Raw genomic sequence first — 12230 nt, forward strand, 5'->3', positions numbered from 1 at the left:
CAGCAGGGACTCAACTCAGACCGGCAATAGTCTCGGCCTGGGTAAATAGGGCAAATGTTAAATGGGCGGAGCTAATCATTGAAGGATTGGAATCAGGTATGCCTAGAGATGAGATTCGCTGCTTGGCTGAACATGTTAAGGAGTCTGCTATGTTCTTAGGAGAGGCGGCTAAGGATGTTTCCTTAATCTCTTCCAGAATATCAGCTAGCGCCATTTCTGCACGGCGGGCCCTCTGGCTTCGCTCTTGGCAGGCGGACGCGGAGTCTAAAAGGGCTGTGGAGGGTCTTCCCTTTTCCGGGGACATCCTTTTCGGGCCTGAATTAGACAAATGGATCTCACAGGCGACGGGAGGGAAGTCGGCATTTTTACCGTCGGCAGCTCCTCCTCCTCCCAGAAGACAGTTCGCAGGTCCGTCTTTTCAGTCCTTTCGGACTCAGCGCCCCTTTCGGGGCAGAGGAAGAGGTTTCCAGTCCTCTAGAGGTTCCAGAGCCAGAGCCCGTCCTCAGGCTGCTCCAAGAGCCCAGGAACCTAAGCCCCAGCAGAAGCCGGTGGCATGACGGTTTACCAGCTTCCGTCAACAGTTTACCAGTAGGTGCCCGTCTGTTGGCCTTCGGAACCCAATGGTTCTCCCTTTCGGAGGATCCTTGGGTTCGCAGGGTGGTGTCAGAGGGGTACCGAATTCAGTTCGACTCCACTCCTCCGGTACGATTCTTCACAACGGCTCTGCCAACATCTCAGGAAAGGAGAACGAGCCTGTTAGAAGCCATTCGGATCTTGCGGGAGGCTCAGGTCATCATGCCGGTCCCAGCTACTCAGAGGAACACAGGGTTCTACTCAACCCTCTTTGTAGTCCCCAAGCCGGATGGGTCAGTCAGGCCCATTCTCAACCTGAAGCCCTTGAATCGGTTAGTCTCGTATCAACCATTCAAAATGGAATCAATCCACTCAGTGATTGCTTCGTTGGAGCCAGGGGAGTACATGATATCATTGGATATCAAGGATGCTTACCTACACATCCCGATTTGGATCTCTCACCAGGCCTTTCTTCGTTTTGCCATCGGTCGGGATCATTTTCAGTTCAGGGCTCTGCCCTTCGGATTATCGTCAGCGCCCAGAGTATTCACCAAGACTCTATCAGTAGCAGTCGCATACCTCAGATGTCAAGGGGTGACAATAATCCCCTATCTCGACGATCTCCTAATCAAGGCCCCGTCGAGGGAGTTACTGGAGAGTCATGCGAGGTTAACCACTCAGACGCTCACCAGCCTGGGGTGGATAATGAATTTCAAGAAATCCTCTTTAGTTCCATCCAGGAGGATCTTGTTCCTAGGCCTTTGGCTAGACACGGAGTCTCTGAGAATCTTCCTGCCGGAAGACAAGATCCAGGCTATCTTGCACCTAGAGCAGAGGATCTTACTTCCACAGAGGATCAGCCTCCATCTGTGCACTCAGCTGCTAGGGAAGATGGTGGCAGCCTTCCCAGCTCTGACGTGGGGACGTTTCCACTCAAGACCGTTTCAGTTGGATCTTCTCAGAAAGGGTGCGGGCTCGCACCTGAATCTGCACAAAAGAATCCACTTGTCGGCCGAGGCAAGACATTCACTACTGTGGTGGAGACACAGAAGGAATCTAATAGAGGGTCGTCGGTTTGCAGTCCAGGACTGGATTGTATTGACAACGGACGCAAGTCTACGCGGCTGGGGTGCCGTAGTGCTTCATCTCTGCCTCCAGGGCAGGTGGGACCCGCAGGAGAGTCGCTTGTCCATCAATGTGTTGGAGATCAGAGCCATCTACAATGCTCTGTTGGAGGCTCAAGAGTTCCTTCAGGGTCAACACATAAAGATAAGGTCGGACAATGCCACGGCAGTCGCCTATGTGAACAGGCAGGGCGGCACGAGGAGCAGCATGGCCATGAAGGAGGTAAAGAAGGTTCTTCAGTGGGCAGAACGATCAGGAGTAGTTCTGCTAGCAGTGTTCCTTCCAGGTCGGGAAAATCTAGAGGCCGACTTCCTCAGCAGGGAGGACCTTCACCCAGGCGAGTGGTCTCTCAACCCCGAGGTGTTTCGGGAACTCACCGACAGGTGGGGAGTTCCCGAGGTGGACCTGATGGCGTCTCGAAAGAACCACCAGCTACCAGCGTACGTGGCTCGTACAAGAGACCCTCAGGCCATAGCGGCAGACGCTCTGTCGACCCCGTGGGAGTTCAGCTTTGTCTACCTGTTCCCGCCACTTCCACTTCTGGGCCAGGTACTGAAGAGACTCAAGAGGGAACCAGTGCAGGCTATTCTCATAGCACCCTGGTGGCCTCGCAGGACGTGGTTCTCAGACATCCAGATGTTATTGGCAGACGAGCCAGTTCGGTTGCCCCTCAGACCGGATCTGCTCCTTCAGGGACCCTTTTTTCATCAGAATCTGCCACAGCTACATTTGACGGCGTGGCTGTTGAGACCGAGGTCTTGCGGGAGAAGGGTATTCCAAGAGCTGTAATCCCTACGATGTTAAGGGCCCGGAAGCCCGCCTCAGCAGCGCTTTATCACAGAATATGGCGCTCATATGCGGGTTGGTGCGAGTGTAAGGGCTGGCCATTCCGGGTATTCAAATTGTCCCGCCTTCTGTTGTTCTTACAGAGGGGGTTGGATGGGGGGCTGAGACTGGGTTCTCTCAAGGTCCAGGTTTCGGCCTTGTCTGTTCTCTTTCAGAGGAGATTGGCCCTCATTCCTGAGGTACAAACATTTTTTCAAGGGGTTCTCCGAGTTCAGCCTCCCTTCGTGCCTCCCACAGCTCCTTGGGATCTGGACTTGGTACTAGCCTTCTTGAGGTCTGAGACATTTGAGCCACTGAACAAGGTGGAACTGAAGTTCTTGTGCTGGAAAACAGTTCTTTTACTGGCCCTGGCCTCAGCTCGCAGGGTTTCAGAGCTGAGTGCTCTGTCATGCAAGCCCCCGTATCTAATTTTCCACGAGGACAGAGCAGAGCTGCGTACCCAGGCAGGGTTCCTTCCGAAGGTGGTATCCTCATACCACATAAACCAGCCTATCGTGGTTCCGGCTTTTCAAGGAGAATCACCGGAGCAATCCTCCTTGGACGTGGTCAGGGCGCTTCGGATTTACGTCAAGAGAACCAGGTCTATACGCAAATCGGATTCCTTATTTGTTCTCTATGACGCATTCCGCAGGGGGTGGCCTGCGTCAAAACAGACAATTGCACGATGGATCAAGTGGACGATCCGTAGTGCTTATCTTCATGCGGGACAGGTGCCTCCTGTCTCCGTAACAGCTCACTCTACCAGATCGGTGAGTACGTCGTGGGCCGCTGAGAGAGGGGCTTCTATCTCTCAGCTGTGCAGAGCGGCCACTTGGTCGTCTCAAAACACGTTTGTTAAGTTTTACCAGTTCGATACGTTTGCAGCTTCAGCTTCAACTTTTGGTCGTCTGGTCTTACAGAATCCCCAGCACTCTCCCTCCCGGGGCTTGGTCTTTGGAACCTCCCCGATGTGATTCCAGTGGTCCCTGCTGCATGTCAGAGAAAAGAGGATTTTGGTACTTACCGGTAAATCCATTTCTCTGAGATCAGCAGGGACCACTGGACACCCGCCCGGCTGTTGGATTCTGCCTGTTGTGGTTGCTGTTGCAGCCCGGTCCGATACCTGCGTGTTGTGTGTATGGTTGTGTTATGGTTTTGTTCTGTAACCCTTTCCTCTGGTGGGCCAATTTCCTCACTGGGGGATTGTGGGTCTTAGAGGGGAGGAGCCAGTATCCCCTAATTATTATTAAGTGCCTAGCTCCCAGCATTCCCAGCTCTAATACCCAATGTGATTCCAGTGGTCCCTGCTGATCTCAGAGAAATGGATTTACCGGTAAGTACCAAAATCCTCTTTTTCAAGTCACCCGATAGGTGCAATCATTCCTGACTGTCACAATTTAAAAGATCCACAGGTGGAGCTAATTATTTTACTTGATTCTGTGAGGAGAACTGCAAAACATGCACTGTGTGGGGTCCTGGGGACAAAGTTTGAGAACCTGTTGGTTTAGAACAGGCATGTCCAACGTTGGCCCTCCAGATGTTTTGAAACTACACATCCCAGCATGCTTTGCAATAGTTTTAGCATTCTCTAATAGCAACACTGTGGCAAAGCATGCTGGGATGTGTAGTTTCAAAACATCTGGAGGGCCAACGCTGGACATGCCTGGTTTAGAAGAAACCTACAGCATCTTTTAGATCATATGATCAAACACTGAACCAAAAAAGTATAATTAAAAATAATATTTATTTATTACCAGTGATTACAAAAAATGAGAGAGAAAGCGGTTTACCCAAGCTCAATGCTTTACCAGTAAGTTAGGGTATAGTGATACTCACTGTTAAACTGGTTAAGGCAATGAAGCTGATCTGGTTTCTGACAGATCACTAGCCAGTGACGGTCTTGGATGTGGTGGGATTGGTGCAGGGTTCTGGAACAGCAGTGTGGTGTGTAAAAGTCACAGCTGTCTTGGAGTTGAGGGGGGCAGGTTCATCTCCCACTAGGTTCATACAGTTACAAGATGGTGCCAGGCATACACATTATTAACACCAGTGGCCATATTGGTAATGGAATGAAGCATCATCCCTCAAGGAGCTGTGTTGGAGACTGCACAGTAGTATTGTGCTATTTTAATACATGGTACCACAGGTGAATGACAGCAGGTCCAATGTGATGTGTGGTCCTGTTTGCATCCCACCGGAGCCTGCAAGTTGCCCTGGCTGCAGACGCAATCTTATAGATTGCTTTTGAGCCAGACATGCTTTGCAATATATCGCATGTGAAAAGACTGGTTCAAGCGGGGATTGCATGTGACTTCACTGAGTCTTTCTGCAACATTGTTACATTGAAAGGGCAACTTCTACGAAGTGTGGATTTATAAACTTGCCAGTGTAACTGATCACCATCATGGGGGGTTATTCAGACCTGATCACACAGCTGAAAATTCTCAGCATAAACAATTATCGATGGACTCGCTGTGCTCGCCACACTATATAAAATTAACTCCACGCCGACGTGGATAGTGGGGGAATGAAAAGGTCGGGAGGACGCGTTCCACCGCCGATCCCCACACTTCGGGGTGGCGTGGATAGTGGGAGGGTTTTAGGAACAAATTCACACCTGCCATACCATACTTCTGACACAGTAATGAAGACATGTGTTAACGATAAACTTTAAATTTACTGAATAATTAATCCTAAAGATAACATTAATTAATTACATTTATACAATAATAAAAATAAAGAATGAAGGAAAAAAAAGACGACTAGTAGAGTCACTATGGTGGCTGTTCATTTGCCTTGGGAAGCAGTGTCAGAGCATGTACAATGCGGCTAAAGGGAGTTTTCCTCCACATGAACCAAGTAGGATTCCAAATGTTTGCGGGAGGTGCCTCTTTGGCGCTTGTTTCTCCATTTACACGCCCCCCCCCCCCCCCCCACAGCCGCTCTATATTCTGCGTGTGAACCCCGGACTCTGGGTCCACAAAGTTGAACCGATGGTTCACACGCGCCTGCTTGATGAAGTTGCTCCGTGTTGTAGGCCCTCCAACAATCAGACTATATAATCGAACCAGGAGTAACAAAATCGTTTATGGCGGGCATCAACGTACTGGCATCTCTCCTCTCAACTGCAGTGACAAAGCGGGCACCAGTCTCCCTGCAGATTCCTCCAAAAATCCACTGCTGCGGCAGCACCCTTCCCACATGACTTTTTCGCTTGACGAAGAGACTTTCGTCAACTTCCACCACCATGCCGGGACACCCAATTTGCCTATGGGGCTGGGAAATCAAGTCCATTGTGCAAGCCTCCCGCATCAAGCCATTGTACTGCACAACGGTTTTATTTGACATGTGCAGCACCCGCTCACAATACGCCACACTTGTCATTTCTTCCACCCATGAGTCGATAAAGCGGACAAGGGTGAGGAAGGGTAACCGGGAACCAGTGCACCGCTCTGAGGCTCACCTTTTTGCGGCAGGCCTTTATGTGGCAGCACCACTTGCTTTCCTTCACGGATAGCTGCATCGGGTGCCCGTTGACACAATTCTGCGTGACCGGCAGCAACTGGTGGCGCTGGAAAAAGATTACAGCCTCCTCCTCTGTATTTGGCATGGTGACTGGTTCACCTGCCATCACTGTAACCTGTCATGTTCTCAGCTGTCCCTGATGCAGCCATCACTCTCCGTTAATTACCTCAGACTGAATCTGACAGGGTCCGGGAACACTTACGCAAGTTCTGACTGACTACGCTATTTGCGCAGCCTACGCTTTTTCAGAAAGCACAGCTACACTAACCACCAAATGTCCATACATATTAACTGCTGAGATCGCATCGCACAGCACTAAAACGGGACGTGCGATTCGATGCAATTTTCTTACTCTAACCCAGGGGTTCCCAATCTTTTTTGATTCGCGGCACCCTAGAGAATCAGACTTTTTTTCACGGCACCCCTAGGTCAATTTTTTTTTATTTAGATTGGGTTTATATGCGATTCTTAGTGGCAGTCATGTGGTAAAGGGCAGGATTTGCTTCTGTTGGTACACATTCTGATTGCCAGCTACCAGCACTGGTTTTGCTCATAAATAATTAACCATTAATAATTTAAGTTGGTCCTAGACCACCAAGCTGCGGCACCTCTGCATGTGTCCCGAGGCATCCCAGGGAGCCACGGCACACCGTTTGGGAACCACTGCTCTAACCTATGTATGTTAATTGGGCGCCCTGGTACTACACAAGTACCCTTCTTTTTTGTTCCAAACTGGCAATCGACCCTGTCAAGATTCCTGATTGGCAATAGCTGCGATCGCAGCTATCTCCTCCTCCGGTCCCAATGGCTGAACCACCCTTCCAGGTGGTACTAGGTTCCCCCTCATCGTCCCAGAAATGTAATAGCACCACTTACTACTCTCCATCTTCCTCACACACGTAAAAGACCTGATACTACAGCCCTCCTATTTTACACTTCTTTATGATATGCGGTAATTCCGTGCTCATGTGAATATGAACCCTTTGCCTAGCTGTAAATCACATTGACCCAAACTTAATCATTGGATTCACGGTTCAAGAGACTGCCTAGGAGAGCCTTGGGAATGTGCCCAGGATGATTATCGAGGATCTCCTCATTTGTCTACCACCTTTTGTAAGACGCATTATTAGTTTCCTGTATTCTCTCCTATGTTGCCAATATTAACTGTTTTTTGAGTATGGCTAGGTTTATATCTTATGTTACTGTTTGGTTGTGCTCTTTTGGTACAGTCCACAGTGCTTTACTTTTCCTTTGTTACTGAAATTGAAATCATATTTGGGTTTCTATTTAGACCATTGGTCTTTCTAGTTGAGTTTTAAGTTATGCTAGGAAGTCTTGTTTACTCCTTTATAACTCAGGTGCTTGTTGTGTCGGGGGTTGGATCTGTACCTCATCTGTAGCTCCACATGCACTGCAATGCTTGTTCTTGGGTCTACTGGTGGGAGTGTTATTCTCACTAATATGTTACGAGAGAGCGGTGCTGTATTCTTGCTACTTTACCTTATGTATTTTTCTGTTCTGCCTTTTTGCTCTTATAATTTTTTTAGCATCTTCCTGTTTTTTTTCCCTTCTATTTCTCTTCTCTCCCCCTAGCCGGCTTTGTTCAAACAGTCTGTCATATGCCTTTTTACCTCTCTGGTAGATTTAGCTCTTCTAGTATTGCCTTTGATTTTCCCCTTGTGTTTTTGAGATGACGGTCATTAATGTAGTGTCAATTAATGTTAAGGGACTTAATATTCCCAGGACGAGGTCACGGGTGTTCAGAGAATTGAAGGCTGACTGGGCAAACTTTATACAGGAGACACACTTCAAAGGAGGCTCCACCCCCTCCCTCAGGAATAGAAATTTCCCCACAAGCTACGTCTCAAATAATACAGAAGTTAAAACATTGGGTGTAGCGATCCTATTTGCCTGATATGTTACCCTGACTGATGTTGAGTGTCATCAGTTATTGCCAGGCAGGGTTTTACTTTTTTTTTTTTCTTCTTTTTTTTTTTAAATATATTTTTTTTGAAAATTGAAGGGTTTTACTTTTAAATTGTAAAATCTCTGACACTGTTTTCACCTTCATTAATATTTATGCCCCGAATAAGGCCCAACTATACTTTTTTAATCAAATATTAAAAAAATATATTCAGGGGGTCCTTGTTCTTAGCGGAGATCTAAATTGGTATATAGAGCCACCCCCTGACTCCTCCAATCCTTCACCCAGATATTCCAGTAAGTTGCACCGGCATGTCCGAAAAACTTTTCAGGACTTCCAGCTTATTGATGCTTGGCGTATACATCACCCCTCTACATGAGATTACACTTTTTACTCGCGCTCTCACAACTTTTATTGTAGGCTAGATTACTTATTTATTTCACATAGATTCTTACAGTTAGCCAAAGCCTCTAGCATAGGTAATATTACATGGACAAATCATGCCCCAATTTCTCTTAAACTTTGCCGTAAGTCGCTGTCTTTGTCCCAGTATACTGCACCTGGAGGTTAAACAAATCGCTCCTTCAAGATCCTTTGTGTCAACAGCAGGTTAGGGAAAAGATATCTGACTATATTCAAAATAATGACAATACTGAGGTCTCGTCCGTAACAATCTGGGAGGTGCACAAATGCGATGGCAAACTTTTCCAGTTGGGTGCCATCATGAAAAAAAGAGGCTGCTCTTTAACTCCCACTCTCTCGGAGGATGCTCTCCTATCCCTCTTGAAGGCTTGGGAGGAACTTAATGTGATTATGTCTGATCAATTTAAAATGGAGGCTCAAAAATGCCATAATAGATATTTTCTCTGAGGTAATAAACCCGCAAAACTATTGGCTAGAGCGCTGCGAGCCCAGCGGGCAACCACATTTATAGCTCAAATTCAATCTCACAAAGGGAACCCATGCCACACTTCAAAAGACATAGCAGAGGCGTTTCAGATATACTACTCGCGGCTATATATCCTTCGGGACCCAGGCGGAGTAGACTCACCTGCTTCCTGAAGCCTTTCTATTGCAACTTTTCCTTCTTTGTCAGAGGAGGCAGCTGCTGCTTTCACCTCTGCTGAACTTGAAACGACAATTAAATCTACGCCAAAAAGCCTGGGAAAGGAGGCTGATGATGCTTACGACTTTAATACAGATTTTAACTGAGAAACTAGATCACGTTAAACACTTGTGGCCAGGTTGGATATCTGTACAGAGATGATGGCTTTTACCAGGAGCTTTTGAGGCTGACAGAATTGGAAATGACAATGCTCACTGTATACAGTGGTATTGTGTAACTTGATTAGATTCTGTGAATCTCTTAATTGTCCTATATGTCTGATGTATGCACAATTTGGAGAGTATCTCCATATAATAAATACATTGTACTGACTTCTCTGTGTTGTGCTTGAATATAACTACCAGGTAACTGAGTAGTACTGTGGGATGGTGGGTGTGGAACTACTGGGTGGCTAGCACCATGGACAACATATATTCATGCATCTTCTACCATGTCAACATCCCACTTCTTTGTTTAGATCAGTTGTTCTCAAACCCCATCCTCAGGACCCCACACGTTTCTTATTTTCCAAGTCACCCGATAGGTGCAATCATTCCTGACTGTCACAATTTAAAAGATCCACAGGTGGAGCTAATTATTTTACTTGATTCTGTGAGGAGAACTGCAAAACATGCATTATGTGGGGTCCTGGGGACAAAGTTTGAGAACCTGTTGGTTTAGAAGAAACCTACAGCATCTTTTAGATCATATGATCAAACACTGAACCAAAAAAGTATAATTAAAAATAATATTTATTTATTACCAGTGATTACAAAAAATGAGAGAGAAAGCGGTTTACCCAAGCTCAATGCTTTACCAGTAAGTTAGGGTATAGTGATACTCACTGTTAAACTGGTTAAGGCAATGAAGCTGATCTGGTTTCTGACAGATCACTAGCCAGTGACGGTCTTGGATGTGGTGGGATTGGTGCAGGGTTCTGGAACAGCAGTGTGGTGTGTAAAAGTCACAGCTGTCTTGGAGTTGAGGGGGGCAGGTTCATCTCCCACTAGGTTCATACAGTTACAAGATGGTGCCAGGCATACACATTATTAACACCAGTGGCCATATTGGTAATGGAATGAAGCATCATCCCTCAAGGAGCTGTGTTGGAGACTGCACAGTAGTATTGTGCTATTTTAATACATGGTACCACAGGTGAATGACAGCAGGTCCAATGTGATGTGTGGTCCTGTTTGCATCCCACCGGAGCCTGCAAGTTGCCCTGGCTGCAGACGCAATCTTATAGATTGCTTTTGAGCCAGACATGCTTTGCAATATATCGCATGTGAAAAGACTGGTTCAAGCGGGGATTGCATGTGACTTCACTGAGTCTTTCTGCAACATTGTTAAATTGAAAGGGCAACTTCTACGAAGTTGCCCTTAAACAATTATCGATGGACTCGCTGTGCTCGCCACACTATATAAAATTAACGATGGACTCGCTGTGCTCGCCACACTATATAAAATTAACTCCACGCCGACGTGGATAGTGGGGGTATGAAAAGGTCGGGAGGACGCGTTCCACCGCCGATCCCCACACTTCGGGGTGGCGTGGATAGTGGGAGGGTTTTAGGAACAAATTCACACCTGCCATACCATACTTCTGACACAGTAATGAAGACATGTGTTAACGATAAACTTTAAATTTACTGAATAATCCTAAAGATAACATTAATTAATTACATTTATACAATAATAAAAATAAAGAATGAAGGAAAAAAAAGACGACTAGTAGAGTCACTATGGTGGCTGTTCATTTGCCTAGGGAAGCAGTGTCAGAGCATGTACAATGCGGCTAAAGGGAGTTTTCCTCCACATGAACCAAGTAGGATTCCAAATGTTTGCGGGAGGTGCCTCTTTGGCGCTTGTTTCTCCATTTACACGCCCCCCCCACAGCCGCTCTATATTCTGCGTGTGAACCCCGGACTCTGGGTCCACAAAGTTGAACAGATGGTTCACACGCGCCTGCTTGATGAAGTTGCTCCGTGTTGTAGGCCCTCCAACAATCAGACTATATAATCGAACCAGGAGTAACAAAATCGTTTATGGCGGGCATCAACGTACTGGCATCTCTCCTCTCAACTGCAGTGACAAAGCGGGCACCAGTCTCCCTGCAGATTCCTCCAAAAATCCACTGCTGCGGCAGCACCCTTCCCACATGACTTTTTCGCTTGACGAAGAGACTTTCGTCAACTTCCACCACCATGCCGGGACACCCAATTTGCCTATGGGGCTGGGAAATCAAGTCCATTGTGCAAGCCTCCCGCATCAAGCCATTGTACTGCACAACGGTTTTATTTGACATGTGCAGCACCCGCTCACAATACGCCACACTTGTCATTTCTTCCACCCATGAGTCGATAAAGCGGACAAGGGTGAGGAAGGGTAACCGGGAACCAGTGCACCGCTCTGAGGCTCACCTTTTTGCGGCAGGCCTTTATGTGGCAGCACCACTTGCTTTCCTTCACGGATAGCTGCATCGGGTGCCCGTTGACACAATTCTGCGTGACCGGCAGCAACTGGTGGCGCTGGAAAAAGATTACAGCCTCCTCCTCTGTATTTGGCAAGGTGAACATGGTGACTGGTTCACCTGCCATCACTGTAACCTGTCATGTTCTCAGCTGTCCCTGATGCAGCCATCACTCTCCGTTAATTACCTCAGACTGAATCTGACAGGGACCGGGTACACTTACGCAAGTTCTGACTGACTACGCTATTTGCGCAGCCTACCCTTTTTCAGAAAGCACAGCTACACTCACCGCCAAATGTCCATACATACTAACTACTGAGATCGCATCGCACAGCACTAAAACGGGACGTGCGATTCAATGCAATTTTCTTACTCTAACCCAGGGGTTCCCAATCTTTTTTGATTCACGGCACCCTAGAGAATCAGACTTTTTTTCACGGCACCCCTAGGTCAATTTTTTTTTATTTAGATTGGGTTTATATGCGATTCTTAGTGGCAGTCATGTGGTAAAGGGCAGGATTTGCTTCTGTTGGTACACATTCTGATTGCCAGCTACCAGCACTGGTTTTGCTCATAAATAATTAACCATTAATAATTTAAGTTGGTCCTAGACCACCAAGCTGCGGCACCCCTGCATGTGTCCCGAGGCACCCCAGGGAGCCACGGCACACAGTTTGGGAACC

Source organism: Crinia signifera, chromosome 8, assembly GCF_055691185.1.
Source record: "Crinia signifera chromosome 8, ASM5569118v1, whole genome shotgun sequence".
Lineage (NCBI taxonomy): Eukaryota > Metazoa > Chordata > Amphibia > Anura > Myobatrachidae > Crinia > Crinia signifera.